Source organism: Plutella xylostella, chromosome 24, assembly GCF_932276165.1.
Source record: "Plutella xylostella chromosome 24, ilPluXylo3.1, whole genome shotgun sequence".
In the NCBI taxonomy this organism is placed as follows: Eukaryota; Metazoa; Arthropoda; class Insecta; order Lepidoptera; family Plutellidae; genus Plutella; species Plutella xylostella.
The window spans coordinates 3,019,956-3,032,413 of NC_064004.1; positions in this window are offsets into that span (position 1 = coordinate 3,019,956).

Here is a 12,458-nt window from a genome sequence, read left to right on the forward strand (position 1 = left end):
TTGACGGAGGATCGTATTCGCCCGGGGATTCTTCGCACCCCCCGCTCCAGAGGTGGCACGGCCTCCAGAGCCGCCGGGCACTAGGGACCGTGGTTCGGGTTGTGAATTCATGTTTTAAAGGGGGTTTGGACCTTACACCCACCGCGCTGGTCCAGTGCGTGTTGATGGGGATTGCGTCAGAGCCTCGTCGGTTGAACAGCAGGGTGCACCACGTGCAGGTGAGGATGACTTGGGTTTCTAAAGATGTTGATGAAACCCCTTACACCCTTGTATTACTATTATTAAATTTTAATGGTTGACGTTTGTAAAAAGTGAACACACCTGTGTCAAATCGCTAACACGCCTGCTTTCAGCATCGACGGTTAAATTAATAAGGATTCTTGTATTTTTTTACACAAATTGCTAACAATTTTCGCCTATTACTTACATTTTTATCCGTGATTTTGTTTGCAATTCGAAACTTGACTGTATAGGTATGTTTACCTTGTTTTTTGTATATTTTGTTTTGATCACAAGCCTGGCTTTGATTTGATTACAAGTCAGGGATGGATTAAAGCGTGGATTCGCGTTTCAGGCCGGCGTTTTTTTATCTGTGTGAAAAAATGAGGCTGTTGTAAGTTTGACGTTGTGTGGATTACAAATTTGAGTACAATATTAAATTTACCAATTTAGTTTTTTATATTCTGATGTGCTGTTAAATGTAGGTACTTGCTTAAGTATTGCAGACGGAGTCATCAAAGTAGCCTTTTTCATATTTTTTTCCGTGAGATGTGACCACATATTAATTATATTTTAAATTTAGTAGTATTTGTTGCAATATCAATGGAACTTTATCATTGCTCGCGTGTGTAGGTACTATCCTGAGAAATGAAATGAAATCGTTTATTTTTTTGACGTAGAATCTTAGAATTACTTGTCAAACGTCATAATCTACCACCATTTCACAAAGGCACCCGTCATTAAGGAGGAAAGAAATGGCGAAAGAAACTCCTCGAGCAACTCCTCCTGAAATGGTATTGTCATCAGACAAAGCTAAAACAGAAAATTTAGGGTAGCACCTTCCAAAATCCTGTCAGAATAAAAGCCTATAATAATAATAAATTCATTTAATTCGAAGATGGCCGAATGGCGTAGTGGTTAGTGACCCTGACTACTGAGCCGAAGGTCCCGGGTTCGATTCCCGGCTGGGGCAGATATTTGTATAAACACAGATATTTGTTCTCGGGTCTTGGATGTGCCCGTAAAATGGCAATAGGCTCGCCCCCTATTACATTGGGACTAAACATAACACTGGCGAAAAGTGGGTGCAGCAATGCACCTCTGCCTACCCCGCAAGGGAGTACAGTAGTACAAGGCGTGAGTGTGTGTGTGTGTGTGTGTGTGTGTGTGTGTGTGTGTTATTTCGAAATTTCTTCATTTAAAACCTGTCTGTCTAAGCTCAAAAACACAGGTTAGAGTAAATTAAACCATTTCATATGCCGTTTTACATTGCATTTAGGGATGTCACAACTGGGACACATTTTAGTCATAATTGGTGACATACCTAATGGCAAAACGTTGTTTAACCTAGACGAAAGCAACCCTCAGTTCGTGACCTCATTCTCTGTATACTGAAGGCTTTACTTTTCAGGTTGTACTGCCCTTATTCCCTACGTCATAAGGTTTAGACTGCTACTACCTTTTTGACCTGAGTGGTACCAAAAGAGGGGTAATATCCAACTAATATTATGAATAACAAAACCTGTTGCATAAGTAAATGGGTAGGCTTATATCTGTATTGGAAAAGTAATATGTTCTGGAGAGGTAGGTTAATGAAGTTATAAGCCCACCGTCATTATAAGGTATGATCGCTAAGTTTATTGAGACTCCTTAGATCCTAATCCTATCCTAACTAATATTATAAATGCGAAAGTAACTGTGTCTGTCTGTCTGTCTGTTACTCTTTCACGCCAAAACTACTGAACGGATTTGAATGAAATTTGGTATACATACGGTCTAGACCCTGGGATAGAACATAGGCTACTTTTTATCCCGGAATTCCCACGGGAAAACCTTTTAAGGCGAAGCGAAGCGCGCGGGAACAGCTAGTTAACAATATACGAAAAAGATGAAGGATATCGCACTACCTATCACTTTCTCCACAACACCCAAAGTTCGCTGGAAGAGAATGCTGTTAGCATTAAGTTCGCCTATGTTCATATATTTAGTATTGCACAATAAAGTATTTAATAATAATAAGGACAGTGAAAAAGAAATGTCTCGACAATTTATTTACTCCCTACTTCTACCACTGAGCTCTTATTTTGAATTATTAGTTAGAACAGAATAGAATACTACTTTATTGACTTAAAAACAATTTACACAAATAACAATTTACAATATAACGCAATAGGCGGCCTTATCGCTAAAAGCGACTTAAAGAATAAATAAGGAAGGTGTACAAAGTGTAGTAATCAAAGTTATATAGATTTATATAATATAGGTAGGTACTATTGCAAGATGGAGGAAAGATAATGTTCTTTTACCTGTTTTTTTTAGTTCTATTAGAATATGTTGTGTCACATACAAAAACAAAGCCGTTTTTTTTACTGCCAAATTGTTTTAAATCAATCCTAACCCATGAATAAAGTCACAAATCTTCTATGCGAACTAATTCAAAATGGGTAAAGTGGGGTGTTATTTTTAGAGACATTTCTTATGCTGACACTCCGTCTAGTAGCATTAAAGTATCGTTGATGTTCCACATGATTATTATTATACTAGCTGTTCCCGCGCGCTTCGCTTCGCCTTGAAAAGTTTTCCCGTGGGAATTCCGGGATAAAAAGTAGCCTATGTTCTTTCCCAGGGTCTAGACCGTATGTATACCAAATTTCATTCTAATCCGTTCAGTAGTATTGGCGTGAAAGAGTAACAGACAGACAGACAGACAGACAGACACAGTTACTTACACATTTATAATATTAGTTAGGAATAGTTAGGAATAGGATTAGGATAGTTAGGATAAATTAATGTTATTATTAAAACGCACATGATACTTAAACCTAATTTCAACTTAATAACTCAATTAAAGTTGTAATTAAGTAAGTATTGATTGAGTGGACCAGCGGCTGGAGGTCTCCTAGACTGAAGATAACTTAGTTCCTATTTAGGTCACGGCCGGAGTCTTAGCCTAGGGCTTAAGACGTGGCCTTAACACTTACGTGCCCTCATGTGGGCTGGAGTTTGAAAAGAAACACGATATAATTATGTTTAAGCATACAGTTTAGGCAACGAAATGTAACATAACCTAACCGACTTTATTAAACCTCCGATTTTCAACACTCAAAGTAGCATAACTTTTCACTGATGAACCGATTTTCATGAAAATGTGCTAAGTACACTCGGGGTAAATTTAAAAGCCTAAAATTTATAACAGAAGAAAATGGACGAAGAAAAACTTTCTTGGCCATGTAGTTTTTAACTAACCTATACAGGGTGTTGCAAAAATGGTACACTAAGCCGAAACCTACATGAGCAGCATGTTATACCTATCTAAGCCCGAAAATAAAAGTTGGTCACTTGACTTTTTACTATGGAGAATAAATATTTTTTTCCGCGAATTTTGAAATTCTGATTTCATTTTCGGGCTTAGATAATTATAACATGCTGCACATGTAGGTTTCGGCTTAGTATACCATTTTTGCAACATCTTGTAGGTAGATGGTAAACCATAATAATATCTCCATACCACTGGGGTAGTGGTGTTTGGGGGTTAAAATAACAATATTTTACCTTTAGTATTATATGGGTATATATATATTGTATTTATTTTGTTGCTTTATTTGTTTATTTAGTATATGTAGTGTTTAAGTAGTGTATTATTCTCTTGCACCACAACTACCTCTAATCCTATTTTTAATTTATATAACTCTCTTCCATCCAAAGGTTGTCTGGTAGAGATAGCTAGATTGCTATAAGCAATAAGGCCGCCTTTTTGTACTGTTGTTATTTTTAAGTTTTATTTTGTATTGATTCTGTTTTTTTGGTGCAAATAAAGAGGATTGTATTGTATTGTATTATGATTATTATTTTGTGAAAGCCCTCAGTTAATTAATAATGAATGTTTCTAAGAAATCGGATAACAGATACTTGTTAAATTGGCCTTAATTGGATATGCGCACGAATCTTTTTTATTTGGGAGATGATTTTGGTTTTCCATTTTGGAAGTTGGTTTTTCTTGTTACCACAAAATAATGGTAAAAGGAATAAAAAAAAAAAAAAAACACGCACTCACGCCTTGTACTAATGTACTCCCTTGCGGGGTAGGCAGAGGTGCATTGCTGCACCCACTTTTCGCCAGAGTGTTATGTTAGTCCCAATGTAATAGGGGGCGGGCCTATTGCCATTTTACGGGCACATCCAAGACCCGAGAACAAATATCTGTGTTCAAACAAATATCTGCCCAGCCGGGAATCGAACCCGGGACCATCGGCTCAGTAGTCAGGGTCACTAACCATTACGCCGTTCGGTCGTCGATGGTAACATGAATACCTGATTATCATACGGGATTTTATGTAACCAGTGAAGAAAGCCATACGATAAATAAATAAATAATACGGAATAGATTACAATTCTATGGAAGACTCACTAAAATTATTATAACTGACCATGGAATAAAAATGGGTTCTGCTTATCATAATAATATGTACGGTGGCCTGCGCCTAAAAGTATACAGGCGGAGTTTTTAAAATAGTGATCTCAAGCTCACATGCTGCTCAAGCACATCCACATAAACATCACTTCTACACACATCACACACAACACGTCCCCGGATTTATAACAGATGTAGCTGGTCCCTTCATCATCAGGGATCGCTATTTTAAAAACTTCGCCTGTATACTTTTAGGCGCAGGCCACCGTACCTTTATCCTTTTCAGAACTTCTACAGGGTGTTTGTATACAAAATGATACGGATCATTAAGCTAGTTCCTTTTACTGGATAACATGACCAAACATCGTTTACTTACTCTCTCTGTGTGTGTATCTGTCTGTGGTAGCGTAGCTTCGCTTTCTTCAGTGCCAGTTTCTCCATAGTCGGTTATCTAACCGACAAGGATTGATTTATAAATTAAACGTCATCTCCATATAAAATTCATGATAGATGTGTCAAAAGTCAACCACAGGTCCACTGGTTATGCTCTAACCGAATTTGGAGAAATTGGCACTTAAGGTCATAGCTAATGTTAACCCGCGTGATCTTAGCCTTGTTTAATGAAAATTGGTTTAACCGTTCAAACATTATGAGACTTTTGGTGTTGAAAGTCGGGGGTTTTTAACGTTGGTTAAGTTATTCCATCCAGTGTATATTATAATTATGTATAGTCTATGTAGTCTGCTAGCCAAGCAATCAGTATAGCATTACTGAGTGTTTTTTTTAATAAAAAACATATTTAAGTAAATAATAAAATAGGTTCCGTGCTTCGAAGTCGTTTTCAGAGAAAACAAGAAAATGTGATCCCGTCTATACGCCTTCCTGACATGCACACTTGAGAATATTCAAGGTACAGCATGCCATGGAGATACCTATTCTATTCTATTCTCAGTGGGGGTGTTAGTACCTGCACCTGGCTCTCTCGAGTGGAACCTTTGTGCATATCCCCAAGGTCTAAACTGCCTTCCTAAGCTTGGACCATTTCCCACCACGCTGGTCCACTGCGGGTTGGTGGGTTCACATCACATATCTAGATGTACTAAATCTAGATATGCAGGTTTCCTCACGATGTTTTCCTTCACCGTAAGAGCGATGGTATACATTGTACTTAAGTTAAAAGAACTCATTGGTACATGTCAGCGCCGGGATTCGAACCCGCATCTCTTGCGTGAGAAGCGGGCGCTTACCCGACTGAGCTACCACCGCTCCTCAATAAAAATAACTATACGTTTATCTAATAAACTGACAACAACAACAACCACAAAAAAATATCAGACAGGTTGCTGTCCAGAGCGTCGAAAAGGTACCAGCTCAGCATGTACTGTAGACAATTAGGCCACGCTGGTTTTCAGCCGGCCCTTATAAGGTGACCATCATATCACAACATAATATAAGTCACATACAATGCAATTTCCATTGACTTATAATATACTAGCTGTTCCCGCGAGCTTCGCTTCGTCTTAAAAAGTTATCCCATGAGAATTCCGGGACAAAAAGTAGCCTATGTTCTTTCTCAGGGACCATAATATGTACCTTTACCAAATTTCATTCAAATCCGTTCAGTAGTTTTGGTGTGAAAGATTAACAGACAGACAGACAGACACAGTTACTTTCGCATTTATAATATTAGTTAGGATTGTGTATCAATGATTTTCAAAAATCATTAACAACTTAACACTTTAGTAACACTCTCTAATACGAGAAATAACTTGTGTCTATAGTTCGAATAGTTGTAAAACAAAAGTTCTACAAAATGGCGTTATCTTCGACCCGTTTCGGATTACAAAACTAAGTTTGGAACACCCTGTAGATAATAATATAGTTCACACAAACGTCTGGCTTTGGGCATTCCCTTTGTGGGCGGCGTTATCATGAAATATCCTTGTATCTTTGAAATATTTTGTTTAAGTATTTTCTGTTTCGTAGAAATTTTTAACAGTAACATAGTTCAAGTTTATTAATTACAAGCTGTTCCCGCGCGCTTCGCTTCGCCTTAAAAAGTTTTCCCGTGGGAATTCCGGGATAAAAAGAAGCCTATGTTCTTTCCCAGGGTCTAAACCATATGTATACCAAATTTCATTCAAATCCGTTCAGTAGTTTTGGCGTGAAAGAGTAACAGACAGACAGACAGACAGTACAGTACAGTACAGTACAGTACAGGACAGTATTAGTTAGGATATTAAGACGGCACCGTAGCTTAGGCGGTAGTGAAGCTGCTTCCGAAGCTTGGGGGCGCGGGTTCGAATCCCGCCCAGGGTAAATATTCGTGTGATGAGCACTTGTGTTTGCCTTGTGTCTGGTTGTCGTTTATCTATGTACATAGATATATCAGCTGCCCGACACCCATAACACAGGTTCTGCCTAGCTTGGGGTCGGATGGCCGTGTGTGAGATGTCCCCACATATTTATTATTTATTTATTTTGGTTAGAACCTTTGTGACTTTATGCATTGCTACAATGTTTGCCATTACGTTGGACTTAAAACGTTTCGAGAGTAAACAAAATTCGGACAGTTTTTAACTTTGTTTTTGCATGTCTTCATCTAGTTCGTGTATCGTTAATCTAAGAATACCAATTTAGACACACATCGGCGATCACAGAACGGGGTCAGTGACGTTTGTTGGTTTAGTCTGTGAACTGAGTCAGCACGTGTAGGCTTTGCGATCCGCAGGAGGCTACAGACTAGAGGAGGATGTGACTAGCCTAGGCCTTGGCCGACAAACGTTCATCATCATCACAGAACATCTCGTCCTCGCTTGGGCACGGGTCTCCTTCCAATGCAGGGAGGGAGTAGGCCTCTAGTGTGGCTTGGTGGACCTCAACACAAGCTTGTGCTGAGAGAGTTGTCGGGTAGGTAAGTGGGCAACCCGACTGTCAGATGTTTTCAAGCTGCCCAAAGGCCTCTTACTAAGCTTTACGACTGCTGCCGAAGCAGCCACCGGGATCCACTGCTTGATGTGCCATCCGAAGCACCTTTATCTTATATTTTTTGCAACGTATTGTCAATACGGATATGATGAAGTTGACTTTGAACAAATGAAATTGAATTTAATTTGAAGGCATCTTGAAATCACATCTCTTTTATTTGGTATTGTTATTCAGTCGAGAATAGCTTGGGCCTAGGATAAGCTCATTGCTGATCTAGGTATTTCACCTTCGATCTTGAATGGAATGAGGAAGTTACGAAATCATTATAAATAGGTATTTGCAAGCCATTGCATCGCATAAGGACACATAGATAGATAGAAAGTAAACTTTGTTGACTTTTTTGTAATAATCTTACCTATCTATAGTAACGTATGTCGTTTTTTTTTATTTTAAATTTAAATTTAAATTCATAATTCGTAGAACCAAAGTTTACGATGACGAGGATGCCTTTTGGTAAGATTTTCAAGGATAGAACCCGGGACCACGGCGCCGCAGTTACTAACCAATGCGCCATTCGATGAAAATTCTCCTTTTTAATTTAAGAGTACCTAATTTGGTATTTTTTCACATTTGAACCTTTTCATTGCACGTGAGTGTATTAGGAAATCGGTTAAAAAGATGACAGCTTGATTCTAGACAGAAATGGAATGCATAAACTTAATGACGTTAGGCGATGGTCGTATCTTTTATTAGCTGTGTAAGAGCTGTAAAAGAGTCGTAAATGAACGCTTATGTGTCTTGTGATAAGGTTATTGAATTGAGAACCTTCAAAGCACCCTTCAGGGAGAAATGATGACTTAATTGAAAAATATCTGATTTAATTTAGAAAGTTTGTGATTTTTGTAAATTTTAACGTGAACAGAATATTTTTCCTACAATCACAACGAAAAACAAATTCAAATGTTACTGTCGATACTTGGATCTCATGGTGAGGCCGTGGGTTCGAATCCTGCCATGTACCAATGAATTATTTCGTAATAAGGATTAAATAATTTAAATATCCATTCAAAATATACCTACAAGTGACATTTTATAAGTAAAAATAAATTGAAAAAAAAAAAAAAATTGCATTTCATTTTAGATTTTCAGACAAAGGTCCAATTTCATACTTCGCAGATCACATGATTTTTTTAATCGAAATGTTCATGAAAAAGCGAAAAAAGGTGGTTTTATATAAGTTGTTGAGTGTATCATAACCTGGTGTATGTGTTTAAGCAAAATGTCCAAAGATTTTATTTTTCTACAAAATTGTGACTTGATCTATATATAGGCTGTTGAAAATATTAAACCTCATTAGCTACTTGCTTTTCATTCACTTACGACCTTTTAGCAGAAGGTAAATCCACCAGGCTCGAGCACTGATAAAAACTCACTCTATATAAAAGCAGGAGAAATCTCTGGCCGACATTTCAGTCTCATTGGTATTCGTTCGTCGAAACTCGGTTCGTCAAATTGAGAAATTCTCGAAGAAACATTTTGAACCAAGTTAAATATTGATGTTACATGATGACAAAATGTGCGGGGTTTCTGTAAATAAGACGAACATTACGTCGCAAAGAGCTATGATGTACCTATGTATGACAAATACATAGGTACTGAAATTACACCCACGACTATACAGGGTGTTGCTAAAAGGGTATATTAAGCCGAAACCTACATGTGCAGCATGGTATATATAAGCCCGAAAATGAAATCAGAATTTTAAAATTCGCGAAAAAAAAATTAATTTTTCATTGAAACTATGTTAGTCACGTGACTTTTTACTATGGAGAATGACTTTCACAGTATGGTTTTAAAACATTTCACAGATTATTTAGATTTTTCTATTTGGCAATAGGCCCGCCCCCTATTACATTGGGACTAACATAACACTCTGGCGAAAAGTGGGTGCAGCAATGCACCTCTGCCTACCCCGCATGGGAGTACATTAGTACAAGGCGTGAGTGCGTGTGTGTGTTTTTTTTTTTATAAGCTTGTCTATAAGAATTTTTTATAAGCTTGTCTTGTCTTTGAGAATTATAATAAGTTGCATAAGCAAGCTGATCTATTTCATGAAAAACCATTGTGTTATAAGAAAAAAATAATGAGTACCTACCTTAAAAACTGATTACGTATAAAATGTGCAAAGTTGAACTTACATACTATATGTAATTTTAGATTATAAGTAAAATCATGTTGTTATAATATGTACCTACTATAAGTTAGTGATGTTTTGTTTTTACGTTTAAATTATTTGTGAAACTTTATTGGCTTGTGTATGAACTTAATGTTAGTTTATAAGTGAAATATTATAAAGCTGTTTGTTTCCAAATAAAGAAAATTAAAATTAAAATTTAAAGTGGCAACCCTACAATAAGAATAGGCTGTAATGGCCTTGCATTTCTGAACAGCATACATTCAACTTTGAGGTCTAGCAACTAGGAATCTACTTGGTCAGTGGTAACCGTTTCGTTTGAGAGAAATTTGAATATAGCATCGCTATTTCATTCTACTGTACTCTATCATCAGCTCATAATCGTCCACTGCTAAAGTCTGTTTTTTAATCTCAGATACTAAATTGACAGATTCGGAACCGTTCATTAGTCGATTGTCCCTCGATTTACTGCCAGGTTCTATAACTCTATCTATCTATAACTGGTAGTTACTTTCATACGATTCTGACAGATTGTTACTTTTGATTATGTCAAAATCGTATGAAAGTAACTACCAGTTATGGATAGATAGCTTATAGATAGAGATATTATATAAACTGGCAGTAAGTGACGTATCGTTCTATTGGCGGGACAATCAACTGCGTTATGAACCGTTCAGATTCTGACAATTTAGTAACTGACATTAAAAAACAGCAGGGCGATCACGAACAATATAGAATCGAATGCGAGTGCGACTAGTGGCAACTTGACAGCACTTTCGAACACTTTTTATCTATAAAATTGACAGTTGTCGCACTCGCATTCGATTCTATACGTCAGCAGTACCCGTATCACGAAAATTCGAGCTAACGAATAGAATCGAATGCGAGTGCGACTATTGTCAACTTGACAGCACTTTCGAACACTTTTTACCTTTCGAATGAGTTTCGAAAAGAATGACCACAGAGTACATAATATTATTCTGACAATGACCTATGGAATGATAGCTGTCAAACTTTCGCAAATCTATACACCGCCATTTTGTCGCATTGTTGTTGACAGGTTGACAGCACTTTCGAATAGACTATCGAATAGAATGTGCTGCGTTTTTTCCGGATCGCTCTACTGCTCTGTTTTTCGTGATCGCCCTGCAGACATTAATATCAGCCCTTAATCGTCCACTGGACATAGGCCTCTTCCAAGGGGCGCCACACTGTTATAAAGATACAGAAACATTTATATGACCCACTGACAATAATATTTTTTTTGGAAACAATATAAAATAATAAGCCAAGATAATATAAAATAATAGAATACTCTTTATTTTGCACGATTAAAGAAAACATTATATAAAATAGTACAAAAAAGGCGGTCTTATTGCTTAAAGCAATCTCTACCAGATAATGTTAACAGAAAGCTCTTTTCGTGCACCCCATGACCGATAGAATAAAATTATTCAGATTGAACTTTTTATATATTTTTCACCACACAGTGCTGAAACAGGATATCCAGATAGATGAAAAATGCTGAAACTTTGATGTAACTTTTAAACCGTAAAAAATATCGTATATTTTTTGTCTCTCAAATAGCCAGTATTTTTAGTTGCGGCATGCGATATTTTTTGTCATGTAAAGCTGCGTACAGATCGGCCCAACGAACGCGAAACGATGGATATTTTAAGATTCCATGATTTTAAGAAGAAAGAGAACATTTCACACTTAAAAAAATAACTACTAATTGTTTTTGGTCTTGACCAAAAGAAACAATTTTATTTTTGCTAACGTTACTATCTAAGATTGGAGCTCGAGTCATTGCGTCAAACCATATACAGTGCCACAAACTTATCAGTTCCGGTGACATCTCACGTAAATGTGTTATTTTTCTTCATTCTATAAGATTTTAAGTTTTCCAGTTGTGGTTATTCGCTCTTGTGGTTTCAATAAACCCATCTTATCTATATCAATATATAATTCATTAGTAAATAATGAGATATGGATCAATTTAGTTCGCTCTCACCGGAACAGATAAGCTTGTCGCACTATACTCTGTTAGAGCTTTAATTTTGTTTGCACGTGAGGACTACACAGTTCTGTTGTACGGTCAGCATACAAAGCAGGAGTGCGAGAAGGCAATATCCTTTCAATGGAGGTAGCGACAGCAAACTCAGTGTTCAATCAATGAAGGTACATAGGTATACCACTAGGTACAAGATGTCCCATTTAGTTGTGCCTTCGTGTTGGGTCCAGAAGAGTCACTCTACATTTTAGACTAAGTGATTGATTGATTGTTTATTTTTTTTTAGACTAAGTGCCAATTTTTTTATTGTCGGTCATCTAACCGACCGGGATTGGTTTATAAAATTCTTGACAGATATGTCAAAAGTCAACCACTGATACCTGGTTATGCTCTAACCGACTATGGAGAAATTGGGACTAAACTAGATGAAGTGTCATGTGCAAACTAAAGTCACGACAAAATAACACCCTACTTCTTCCACTAAGCTCTTATTTTGAACTAGCTGTTCCCGCGAGCTTCGCTTCGCCTTAAAAAGTTTTTCCATGGGATTTCCGGGATAAAAAAGTAGCCTATGTTCTTTCCCAGGGTCTATACCATATGTATTCCAAATTTCATTCAAATCCGTTCAGTAGTTTTGGCGTGAAAGAGTAACAGACAGACAGACAGACAGACAGACACAGTTACTTTCGCAT